This window comes from Pongo pygmaeus, chromosome 2, assembly GCF_028885625.2.
Source record: "Pongo pygmaeus isolate AG05252 chromosome 2, NHGRI_mPonPyg2-v2.0_pri, whole genome shotgun sequence".
Lineage (NCBI taxonomy): Eukaryota > Metazoa > Chordata > Mammalia > Primates > Hominidae > Pongo > Pongo pygmaeus.
The window spans coordinates 44,456,500-44,468,885 of record NC_085930.1 but is presented as its reverse complement, the minus strand read 5'-3'; the positions used below and the strand labels follow the sequence as shown (position 1 = coordinate 44,468,885).

General features: G+C 40.6%; 1 protein-coding gene across 1 annotated transcript in view; it reads right to left on the bottom strand.

Annotated features, from left to right (window-relative positions):
- The window catches only part of PHLDB2 (pleckstrin homology like domain family B member 2), a 240,953-nt gene extending 231,191 nt beyond the window's left edge, over nucleotides 1–9,762 (bottom strand). Inside the window, exon 1 of the mRNA XM_054480718.2 lies at nucleotides 9,678–9,762. The gene's annotated coding sequence lies outside the window, so the exon portion shown is untranslated. The remainder of the gene's footprint in view (nucleotides 1–9,677) is intronic.
- Nucleotides 9,763–12,386: the final 2,624 nt, after the last annotated feature.

The window sequence follows — 12,386 nt, the reverse complement described above, 5'->3', positions numbered from 1 at the left end:
ATGTAAATGACGAGTTAATGGGTGCAGCATATCAACATGGCAGATGTATACATATGTAACAAACCTGCACGTTGTGCACATGTACCCTAGAATTTAAAGTATAATAAAAAAAAAATATATAAAAGAACAATGGAAAATATTTGATTCTAACATGCTATTATGACTTTGGCCTGGGGGAAGTGGGAGTAAATAGCTTTTGATATAAATGCATGTGAAGAATAGTAGTATCCCAGTTAGAGTTTTATCAGATACTGGTTAAAAGAGAAAATATGGTGACCCTCAACCAATCCCTTTAGGGGAACAGCCAAATATTAAGCCAAACCAGACATGTGCAGAGTATGTGTCTACAGAATAGGAGAATAAATACGTTTGGAGAGTAGACTCAGCACACAATCTAACCAAATGATGTGCAGGCTGCTGTATCCAGTGATGAGTTTACCTGAATTTTATTGGTTAATCATACTCATAACACTATCTAAAATAAGATGTACTGGTAATGGGATATAAAATTCAGCATGCTAAGGGTTACTCGAAGACATCTGAAATTCAGTATTATTAACCAGGCCTGAGATTCGTTTAGACATCATGAAAGAATTTTTTACATGCTGAAGGATTTTGTAGTATATCTTTTCTAAAAATGATTAAAATGTGTTGTGGCAATTTTAGAGAGAAGAGTATGCTATCAATAGAAGTCTTTAAGACTAGTGTTTCGAACAGATATTTGCTAATTCCAGAAATTAAACAACTATTTAGGTTTTGTGTAACCAACACCCAGAAATAGTCCAGACAAAGGATTTTTCTTGTTGCAAAACTGATTTAACGCCCTTCTCATATTAAAATTCTTTCCATGTAACACACACACAGAAAGATGCGCACACATACACGCACACACACAAACTTGTAAATTATTTTAGTTCCATCTCAGTCACAGCAAGACACTTGGTGCCCACAAATGCCTGAAGATTTATGGCATGAAAGTCTCCTCTGTTGAAAATGCTGCCTCCCTCCCTGTTGGCCTAGTGGGCAGTGAAGCATGGGATTATCAGAAACAGTTCTGCATCTTCTGGAAAGCCTCTACTGGATAAGCCCCCTCTTCCCTTTTTCACTGTGAGACAGGTGCTCGGGCACAGATGGGAGACCCATGGACTCTGACTTCCTTGACTATCAATGAGTGAGGGCTGTGGGTGTATGAGATGAGTTTTTGAAAGTAGGAAAACAGAGTTCTATTTTACCTCATGCTCTGAAACTCTTTTTCTCCTGCTAGAAAGCTGGCAGTGCTAGAGAATCCAGTCTAATAATAGGAATTCAGTTCAATTCAAGAAGCAATGGTGCTCACTGATTGGAGAACTTGTAAAGGTGCCAGCTGGTACTTGGTGGTTAGCGTTAGGACTATGTGAGATTGTCTCCATGTTTCAGCACCTTGTCATCATTTTGTTGATATTTCTTTGTTTTTAGCTTTTTTCCCCCCTCTCCTCTCCCCACTGTTTCTTTTTTTTTTTTAACTTGATGGGCATGAATTGAGGCATTGAGGTCTGTATTTGAGTTAAGTTTGACATTGATAATCATTGTTGGAATCATGGGCTGTTCCGATTCTCTGACTTCGTTAAGATATACTATATGGTTGAATCATAAGCCTGTCCTCTTCCTATCCTACCTTAAGTGAATGTATATTGTGGGGGGGGGGCAAGCCAAGGGTGACTTTTGGTGATTGTAAGTTTTGTGGCTTCTAAAAAGTGAGTATAGTTAATATGGTTGTGACAGTCAACTAAGCATTATATATTGTGTTATGTGTTATCTATCCCTCTTCCCAACAGACTACCTAAGAAGAAGTTAGTTAGATATTAGGAGTAGAGTAGAAACAGAGAAGTGGGTATACTCAGTAATATTTTTGTGGAGTACAACAGAAAGTCACTTGAAGACTCCAAGAAATCAGTGTGTTCTTACTGAATTTATGGCATCATCTGCCCCCTTCATGTACCTTGAAAATTACCAGATATCCCCTGGTGATGATAATTAATTAATTCTCTCTCTCTCTCTCTCTCATATTTAACAAAGACAATAATAGGCAGCAAAGTGATGCAGCCTCTAAATGCATCTGAGACATAAGATCATTGATGCCCAATTTCTTTCAGCGTTTTTCTTCTTGGACTAGAGGTTCTTTGCCATCATTTGTGATTGTGGTTCTTCAGGGTCTTAGCACTCCCTAGGCATAGGTCTGGGTGATAAGGTAAACCCGTGTGAGCCATGATGATATCACACTTTATTTACTGAAATGTTTAGCTGTGCCTTGCTGTTTGGTGCAATTAGTAGGTTCCTTTGAGTTGTACTGCCTGAGCTGCCTTCTCTCATACGGTATCACAGTGAGCAAACATTATTCTTTCCTTTTTATGTGGAGAAGGAGAGCAAAGAGAAGTAAAATAACCTCAGGTAAAAAAATTTTTTAAAAATGCTTGAAATAGAATGTCATAATTCTGCTAGTCATCTTGAGGACCATTCATTTCTGCAGATTTTAATAGGGAAACTAGACTTCCTCTTAAAAAAAACCTGCCTTTTTGGTTCAGGGCCTGGAGGATGCAGTCTCCCTTCTTTGATATGCCCTCTCTTCATTACAAATAGCCTTTCATGAAGCTTACAAGAAGGGACATGAGCACAGGCACCCAGTTAGCAATAACCTGGGTGAGTAACCCTGGGCAGGGCGCCTGGGGTGGCTCAGGGAGAGGCAGGGAGACAGGGGTGATCTCAGGATCCAGAGCAGACTCAAAGCTTTTCTGCAGCCTGTGACCATTGTTTTTTTTTTTTTTTTTTTTTTTTTAAACTTCAGAAGAGGTGTGGATCTGTCCCTCACTCTCTGCCTTTTGTTTATAATGTCATCTTCTCCTCCTCCTCCAAACACACACAGTTCCATCTGACTCACTGCCATGTTTCTGTAACCTTGGGCAAGTCACGTCACCTTTAAGGGCTTCCGTTTATTTATAAAGAGAGAATGATAGTCATGACTGCCTGCTTGCTGGAGCTTGCATTAGTGGCACACAGGCGTGGCAAAGCTGAGTGCTGGACAAGAGAATTCAGATGTGGTTTCTTGTACTCTCCCAGCCAAGTGGGCTTCTTCTCTAGTAAAGATCAATGCCCAGACTCACCAATTTATAACATCTTCAAGGTGGCATAGCTGGGATCTCTTGAGCAGATTTTTCATTCCCCTTGTTTACCCAAGAGATAGGAATGATCTCCCTAGATAAATTAAAATTATTTCTGTATTTTCCTTAAAGAACTTTCTGAAGTAAACTTTTCTAGTTTTTCATAGAACACAGAATATAAAAACTAGAGAAGACATTAGAGATCTTATACTCTCAATCCCCTGCCTCCATTTCGAAAATGAGAAAATTGAGGCCAAGAAAGCTGAAGTGACTTGCCCAGAGTTGCCCTGTTGGTGTGTGTAGTAGCAGAATCAAACACAACCAAGGTCTCCTATGTGCTGTACCATTCAGTTGGGGGTTGGCAGAAGAGCAAGTAGACCCTCGATGCACTATTCCCTCTACACCAATGGTTAACACTTCCGATTCTTTCTTTAGTCTCCCCTAGCAATTCCAGTTTTCTTTTTATAAATCAATTTCTTGATTAAATTCCTAGCTGATTACTAGTTTAGTATCACCAACAAATATTTATTGAGAACCCATTATCTTCTTGGTACTGTATAATGATTAAAAGTACATATACACGCACAGATATATACACACAGGCAGACACACACATACACGCACACTAACATACACACAAATATAGAGGACTCTAAAGAAGCTGTGGTTTAGCCTACTGGATAAATTTAAAACCTTCTCATCTCTGGTAAGTGGCAAGATTATTTAGTCCTATGTCAAAGACAGTGTCTAACACACTTCTGGGAAAGAATAGATGATTGTTGCTGAACTGAGTGGATAACCCACCAATAAATGTTTGTGGTTATTCATAATTAGAACGCAGATGAGTAAAGATGTGAAGCTGAGCCACCCCCAAGATGTCTAAAAATTGGCATAAAACCACAGAGAAAGACAACAGTGATGTCAGGCCTAGGATGCCTCTGTTGGGCTATTTTAGCTTAATTTGTTGGACTATAATTTATCAACGCAACTATATTCTATAACAATACTATTCTTATGGAAAATGGAGAATTTTCATTTTGCAAAGAAAAGCAAAATGAGATGAATTTGAGTAGAGAACAGTCATGTTCTGGGAAGTCTAGCCATTAGCTCTTTCTATGATTAGGATTCCTAGCTAGGAAGCAGAGCTAAATTTTGTGGGATACATGTATTTGAAAATGAAAGTACATCTCCTTCGTAGGGGTATTTGCTTTCCTTGGGTCATAGAGAGAAGCCTGCTACCTGCCAATTCACTGCAACATCTTCTGGCCGACCTCTCCTGGGTTTTCTCTTCTCTTGAAGCCTGCTCACATACTAACCACAAGTTTTCAGCTGTTTACCTTGTGAAACCTAATGAGATCACCACAAAGTAGGCCCCATGGACGAAAGCCATCATTCCACAGAAGTACACATGAGCTTCAGCCAAATGCACTATATAAGGCTTATCTTGAGAAATGAATCCTTGAAAACATCAACCCAGTGATGACAAAAAAGAATCCTGCCTAGTTAGAGTTCTCTGCAGGAAGTATTTTTGATATTATTTTGGCTTTTGAAAAAAAAAAGACTTTGTGGGGGTTACCTCAGTGCACAGTGAAATCGCACATTCAAACTGTTTTAATCCTGTCATCCAAATACAGAGGTCTTATGTGAAAACAATCTCATTTTCATTTTACTTTCTGGGAACCCCTCCAAGGCATGGTAAATTGCCAGCATTTTGTGACCTTCAGTTCCTTTACTGCTCTCATGGGAAACTTGACCTTGGAACTGTAGAGAGGAGGGGAACAAGTTTTGGGTGGGTCAGGGGCAGAAGTTTCATTCGCTCTGCTTGATCATTGCCCAAAACTATGGGTTCTCTTGCACCAAGATCATTAGAACCTCAGAGGTCACAGAAATGGGGACCAAAAAGTATGATGAGGATGCACACTAACACCAAAGCAAGGATGTGGACAACATGACTGTCGCATGGGATGGAGACTCAGGCAGCCAGCCACGGGCAATTCCCAGTGAAGCATTAGGGATAAGAAAACACTGGATCTCCTCCAGATGCATAGCTGATGCAGGGCTCCCGGACCCTTCAGAACATCTTAGGACTGAAATGGAATTCCTAGGGCATAAGGTTTCCTCCTGTAACTCTAGCTGGTTTCTGTAGGGTTGAAACTACAATAATGGATTCTCAATTTGTAGAAGGACTTCCTTAGGTTCCATACCATTTGGCAACTGTTTGACTCATGAGACATCCATCTGACTACAGGTTTAGAGAGGGCTTGTGCATCTCAAGACACTGTGGGGTCCCTAGCCCCTACTCATGTATACCATTCTCTAGGCACACAACTGATTAGAAGACAGTGGTGGCTTATCCTTCTAGCAAGAACCCCTTTGATATATTATTTTGCTCATGGGCACATGGGCTTGAAAGATTTTTTGCCTTTAAGGAAGATTTTATGAAGTAACAATTAATGTCTTTATTTTCATTACTCTATGAAAATCTAATTAGAATAACAGCATTACCACACTGACCTGATAGAATTCTAGCCCAAAGCAAAGCAATCAATATTTGAGTGGTCTCTGCCTGAGAACAGGCTGTGTAGTCATTTGGCATTTTTAATTTCTGAAAATTTAAATAAAAAGCTTGTAGGCCCCATTCCTACCATTTGTAGGACTTAGGAATCTAAGGAACTGCATGAATATTTAATTTAAAAAAGAACAAAAAATTTGGAGTCCCAAGACCTAAGGGACTTAGCTGAGTGAGACTGAGAAGGCCATTCACCTGTATTGAGTCTCAGATTCCTTATCTGAAAGGATATCATCTGAAAACAGTACTCATCTTACACGGCTGTGGTGAAGATTAAATACAACTATTGACATACTGGACAGTTTTGAAAAATTTAGCTGATTTCAAAGACTGAAATTTCACTGCAGAAATAAACTTTTAAAAAAATCTTGGTATAATAAATGACAAATTTGTCTTGTACATTACATTAAAGTCAATCAATCAAACAAAAAAACAATGTTTATAAACTAGGAGATTGGAACAATTTTCTCTCTCAACTTCAGAAAGGAATCAAAACACTGACTCTTGGGCAATTGCTATTGTGTGTGTGCATGTGTGCATGTGTGTTTTGTGGTTCCTTTTCTAGAGGAGAGGAAAACCACTGTCATATTGAGTTTTATGCTTACACTCAAGAACATCAAGAACATCTTGTGTGAGTGGGAAGGGGGAATCAATATATACTCTAAGGATCCGATCAAATAATTTAGAAAGAACTTTTTTTACTCTTTTACATTTAGAACGTGAACAGTGTAGACACTGTTGGGTGAGTATGTTTCCCAGAACAGAATGCTGAAGAATATAGGATTTGGAGTCAGATCCCAACTCAAATTTTACCTCATCTTACTAGCTCTGTGACTTGGGCAAGTTGCAGAGGTTTGCTATGAAAATTAAATGAAAAAAAGTATAGATAAGGCAGCAGTTCATGTTTTGGTCATAATAAGTACTTGATACAGGTGAAATGTTGTGATGAGTCTTTGTGTTTTAGCTTCAACTTTCTTTCTCCTAGTGTTTTAGTTAATGAAAATGATGGCATGTAAGTACAGTTCATGTAAGGTCAGTTGATTAGTAAAGGGTACTGGTAGACATGGTGATGCAATCCCTATTTGTAATGCCTTTGCTATCACACACTTGAGATGCATGTGAGGCAAGTCACTAGAAACCCTTTGTTCAAAGACATTTAGTCGACCTCATTTCATGATGGCATTTCTTTATCTTCATCTTGTAAATGCTCAGGAATTGTGGCTGCTTTGGAATTTATGACAGACAGCTAATGGAATCTTTAGGACATATCTGAACAAAAGTGAAACTAGGGGTGGGGGGCAGATTAAGTCTTCTGTTGTACATTACTCATTCACTGCTCAAACGACACCAACAAGCCATTTAGACTCCAAGCCGACATGGGTCTCTTTGGGTTGCAGATGGTGAAAGCCTTGACAGGAGGGACAGGAGGGACTGTTGATGGTTTCTCGGGCTTTAAGCCTCTTTGTGCCCAAGTCTCTTAGATTTAAATGAGTGGATATTCGCTGAGATGAGATAGTAAATTCTTGAGTCCCTTGAGAAAGATTGGGATAGGGTCATTTCTTCTCTGGAAATGGTTCAGATGTTGTACTTTAGTTGGGGCTCATGGATTTGAGTCTACAGTATAAAAAGGCGCAAAGGCCTAGCCTGAGGATTAGCGGGGTTATTTAGAAAATATACAGGACAGAGAAGACTCCAGTAACTGCCATGACTAAAAACACTTCCTTTTGCTCTTGCCTGTTTTATCCTTTTTGGAAGTCCACTACTGGCCTTTTGGTTACAGCGGCTCAGGCATGGCACATCCAAGAGCCAGTGGAGAACCTCAGAGCTTCTGACTGTATTAGTCAGCCTTGCTTACCTCAGTGACCCTCCAATTTATGCTTATCCACATGGTCAACTCCATGACCTTATGGAAAATGCACTGGGTTGGGAACAAGGCAGAACTGAGTAGAATCCTGGCTCAAACTAATTGCATGATTTTGGGCAAATTAATTAACTTCTATATTCTAACTACCTAATGTTGAAAAACAATGACAATGCCTATTCTAATCTAGTCAATCTGAAGAATAGTCTCCCTCTACTTACTATCCAATATTCAGGAAATGGAAAGAAAAAGCTGGATATACCCTTAGGGGCTTCCAATGTGTTTTAGGCCCTGAGCCAGAAGCCACAAAAAAAGGACAGGTCAGACCTGTGTGTCTGTCCCTAAGGCAGCCTTCAGTAATGTGGGAAATATGGCCAATGCATAAATTTTTTAAAAAAATTTTTTTGTAGAGACAGAATCTCACTTTGTTGCTCAGGCTGGTCCTGAACTCCTGGCTTCAAGCAATCCTCTGCCTCAGTTCCAAAGTGCGGGATTACAGGCATGGGTCACCATGCCTGACCTAGCCAATGCATTTGATCACCCCAAGATCCTTTTCCCTCGTCAAAACCACCTTCATCACTTGCATTATCTATGAACATCCTCTGGATACCAGCCAGATTCACACTTAACATTTTGCAGTGCTTACTATCTTCACAGAAATGTATCAGTTTTCCATAATTCTCCACAATATTCTTGAGAGGTAGCCACAGACTTACCCAAAGTCACACAAGGGTTTGTGTCTACAAGGGCCTCCACTCTTGCATCTAGTTAACTGCCTCAGACACTAAATATTCAGCCACAAACCTTCCCTGAGGGGAGTCACTTCAGTTCCACAACTGATTGGCAAAAATAATGTCAAACATTACCTTGTCCTACATGACCCAACTCCTTCCCTAAAGGGAGTTCAGAAAAATAGGGCTTCAGCATTACTAGGCTTCTAACTAATGACTGTAGGAGCCAGGAACCACTGCACAGGCCTGAAAGTTGTATGTGGTGACCATATGACAACATTTCTGCAATTAGAGGAGTTATATTCAGACTTAAGGAAGAATGAATCATATTTGACAAAAATAACATTTCTAGAATGTATAGAATTGAAGGGGAAAATTTCCATGTTTTCCTTGGTGATTACTTTATAACTTTATTCTTCCTCAAGAATCAGTCAATAACTTGTTTCATAGTTCTCATCTCCTTCTTCCCCATAGACCTCCAGTGATGAGGGAAGCTCCCTCCAAAGCCACAAGCTTTGTACATAGAGTGGCATTGGTATCAGGTTTGCATATTAGTTTTGCTCATGTTTGTTTATCATTGAGCTGGGGAAGGGAGGTCTTGGGATATTTACTATTCTGGGAAGGAGAAAAACTTACTTCTGGTGAGAAGAGAATCTGGACTATAGCTTCAGAGGAGCATTTCTTCTGTGTTGCCCATGCCTTTGCTACAGAGAGACTCAGGTCAGCAAAGGCTTTGGTGGTCCTCCTGATTCAGGGTAAGAAACAGCCTAGTCTCAGTAAATGATTGACCTGGCTGCCGATGTGATAAGCTTAGGTAAATAGGCTTGATTCTGCTCCAGTAATTTCAGGACTTTTAACTCTCTAGGTTCCAAAGCATAAAAATATACGTGACTTCCTGGGAGAGCCTATCATATGAGGTTGACAGCCCTGTGAATGGACAGTATATTTCTCAGAATATATTATTCTATACCACATACTACAATATATGTACACTGTCCTCTCTGGTATGTCTTGAAAATTGAAAAAAATTATGCAACGAAAATTCTAGAACAAAACCATGCTTGTGGAGTTACCACCAATGAAATCATTTTAATAAATCACACATATAATTTGTTATAATGAAAAATTTTTAAAAAACCTTCCAAGTTTCTGAAATACGTACAGGAGCAACAACAATTTTCAGAAGAGATAGAAGACAGAAGGAAAATACAGCCTGCTTTCCAGAACAGGCTGATGGAAAAATGACTGAATTCAGACACACACCCAGGTCTACCATATCTCCTTCAGCAGACCCTCCTCAGAGACACTCTGGTGACAAGGCTGTATATGGTGCTCATTTTGTGATCATGAGAGAAGGGCCAGTGGCCAGAGAGATCACCTACCTTGTCTGCTGCTTTTCAATCCCGACTCTTCCCTCAGCTTCTTTCCTGACTCAGCAGGGATGGCCCATGGCTGTTCCAGTGATTGCTGAAGAGAGTGGGACGTTGGGAAGACACATTAACACAGGTTTCTCCTTCTCCCCAAGCATGAAGGTGAGGTTCCTTTCCACTTCCTTTCTTGCTCTCTCTGGCCTCTGCAGACAGTGGTCACAGGCAGCAACTTGCTTGCAGCCAGGTATGTTGACAGATGTGAAGGAGGGAGTCTGCCCTGGCCTCAGCTGCCTGGTCTAGCCAATCATCACACACCAGGACAGACTCCTAGTCCTGCTTAAATCCAACCAGAGTTGCATGGAAAAATCAGATGGCAGGACTGTGGGGGGCAGAAAGCACAGTCTTACAGCCATTGGCTATCCAGAAAAGTGATTCCCTTGTAACTGCATCTGGGAAGTGGACAAGAGGCCCCGAGAATAGTTTATAGAGGAAACGAAATTTTTATTCCTTTAGATTTCAGCAATCTCAGAAGGAAATCTGGAGGTCACCTTATCGAATGTCCCATTTAATAATGGAGTTTCTTCTATTAAATTCTTGTATGGTGAGAAGCATCTGGCAGTTTTTAAAATAAATATGGCTACCATTCATTGAGAGAGTGTTATATGTTATGCATTTCATGAATATCACCACAAATCCTCATGGTAATGTTGAGATTTTATTTCCATTTTATGCACGAGGGAACAAAGGCTCAAAGGGGTAATGGTCATGGAACTAGTAGGTACTGAAGCCAAGATTTGAATCCAGATCTGTTCTAATACCTGCACCAGCATCAATAAGCCTTTCCATATGTTCTGTGGTAGGTTGAATTATAGCTCCCCAAAAATGTCCACATCCTAATCTTCAGAACCTATGAGTATGTTATCTTACATGGTAAAAGGGACTTTGCAGACGTGGTCAAGTTAAGGATCTACAGATGGGAGATTAGCCTGGCTTACCCAGGTGGGCACAGTGTAATCACAGGGGTCCTTATGAAAGGTCAGAATAAGAGAAAGAGATGTGATGGCCTATAATCCCAGCACTTTGAGAGGCCGAGGGGGGCAGATCATGAGGTCAGGAGATCGAGACCATCCTGGCTAACATGGTGAAACCCTGTCTCTACTAAAAATACAAAAGATTAGCTGGGTGTAGTGGTGGGCACCTGTAGTCCCAGCTACTCGGGAGGCTGAGGCAGAATGGCATGAATCCAAGAGGCAGAGCTTGCAGTGAGCAGAGGTCGTACCACTGCACTCCAGCAGCCTTGGCAACAGAGCAGGACTCCATCTCAAAAAAAAAAAAAAAAAAAAGAGAAAGAGATGTGATGACAGAAGCAGGGTAAGTGATTACTATGCTGCTGGCTTTGAAGGTAGAGGACGGGGCCACAAACCAAGGAATGCAGGCCGCTTCTAGAAGCTGAAAAGGCAAGGAAGTGGATTCTACTCTAGGGCCTCCAGAAGGAGCATGGCCCAACTGACCATTTTAAACTTCTGACTCTAGACCTGCAAGGTAATACATTTGCACTGTTGTAAGCTACCAAGTTTGTGGTAATTTTTTATAGGAACTATAGAAAATGAACACACATTCCCTCAGAAATACTCTTTATGATGGCGAGATCACTGTCTCACTTAATTTCCTATTCTACAAAGGAATACTCTTTATCAAGCTAAGCTTGACCTTCTTAAAATGGCCATTCATTGGTCCTAGCTCTTCCCCACACATAAGGCACTCGGGGAGGCAGCTGGAAATGGTGGCAAACAGTACTGGGAAGGGAATCAGAATCTGGATTCTAGTCCCACCTCTGCCTTAGCCAGTCAGTTCTCTCTGGCTTTCAGTTTTCTCTCCTGTAACATTAATGCCTTGTACAAATGTTCTTTGATCCCTTCTATATCTAAAGCCATAATATTCTAAACTCAAGTCATGTAACAATTTATAAATACTTGAAGATATCCCCGTCACCTTGCTCCAAATGTTTCCTATTCCAACTACCCTAGTTTTCCATGTGACATGACTTCTGGACCCTTCCGTCTCCAAGTTGCTCTTCTCTAAGAAGGCTCCAATTTACCCATTCCCCTCTGAAATGTGATGTCCAAGTCTTCACATAGTGCCCCTGCCGTTTCTTGTCTGCTAGTGTGCCTGGTTCGGCTGGCTCCTCTGACCACACTCTCTTGCTGGGTCTCATCTAACTATTACTTAGGATCCTTTGAATTTGGCCTAGTCTATTTCTTTTCATGTTGTTCGATCTGACCTTACTTCTCGAAACAGAGCACCTATAGTGAACAATTCTACAAGAATCTTAGATTTTTTTTACAGGAAGGACCAAGACTTGCCAGTGCTAGCCTAAATTAGTCAGCCTTGCTTGCTTAACAACATTTAAATGATAATGCATTCTCATAGGCCCTTGAAAGGCGGTGGTTTATCACATTTTAAGATCATAAATTCTTTGAGAATTTGATGCAAGTTATGGGTCCTCTACCAGAAAAAAGTGCACATACATCTAAAATTGTGTCATTTTGGGGCACTTCAGCCCCCCTGAAGTAGTCCACTGCCCCTCTGATGTGTGGTAAGTTAGTTCTACACTCACAAGTTGTTGGTGGGGGAAGTTTTTGCAAAAGGCAGCCTAACATTTTCTTCCAGATCTCCTTCTACTTCATGGAGGTCCTAGAAACACCTCCTGGAACTGGATTT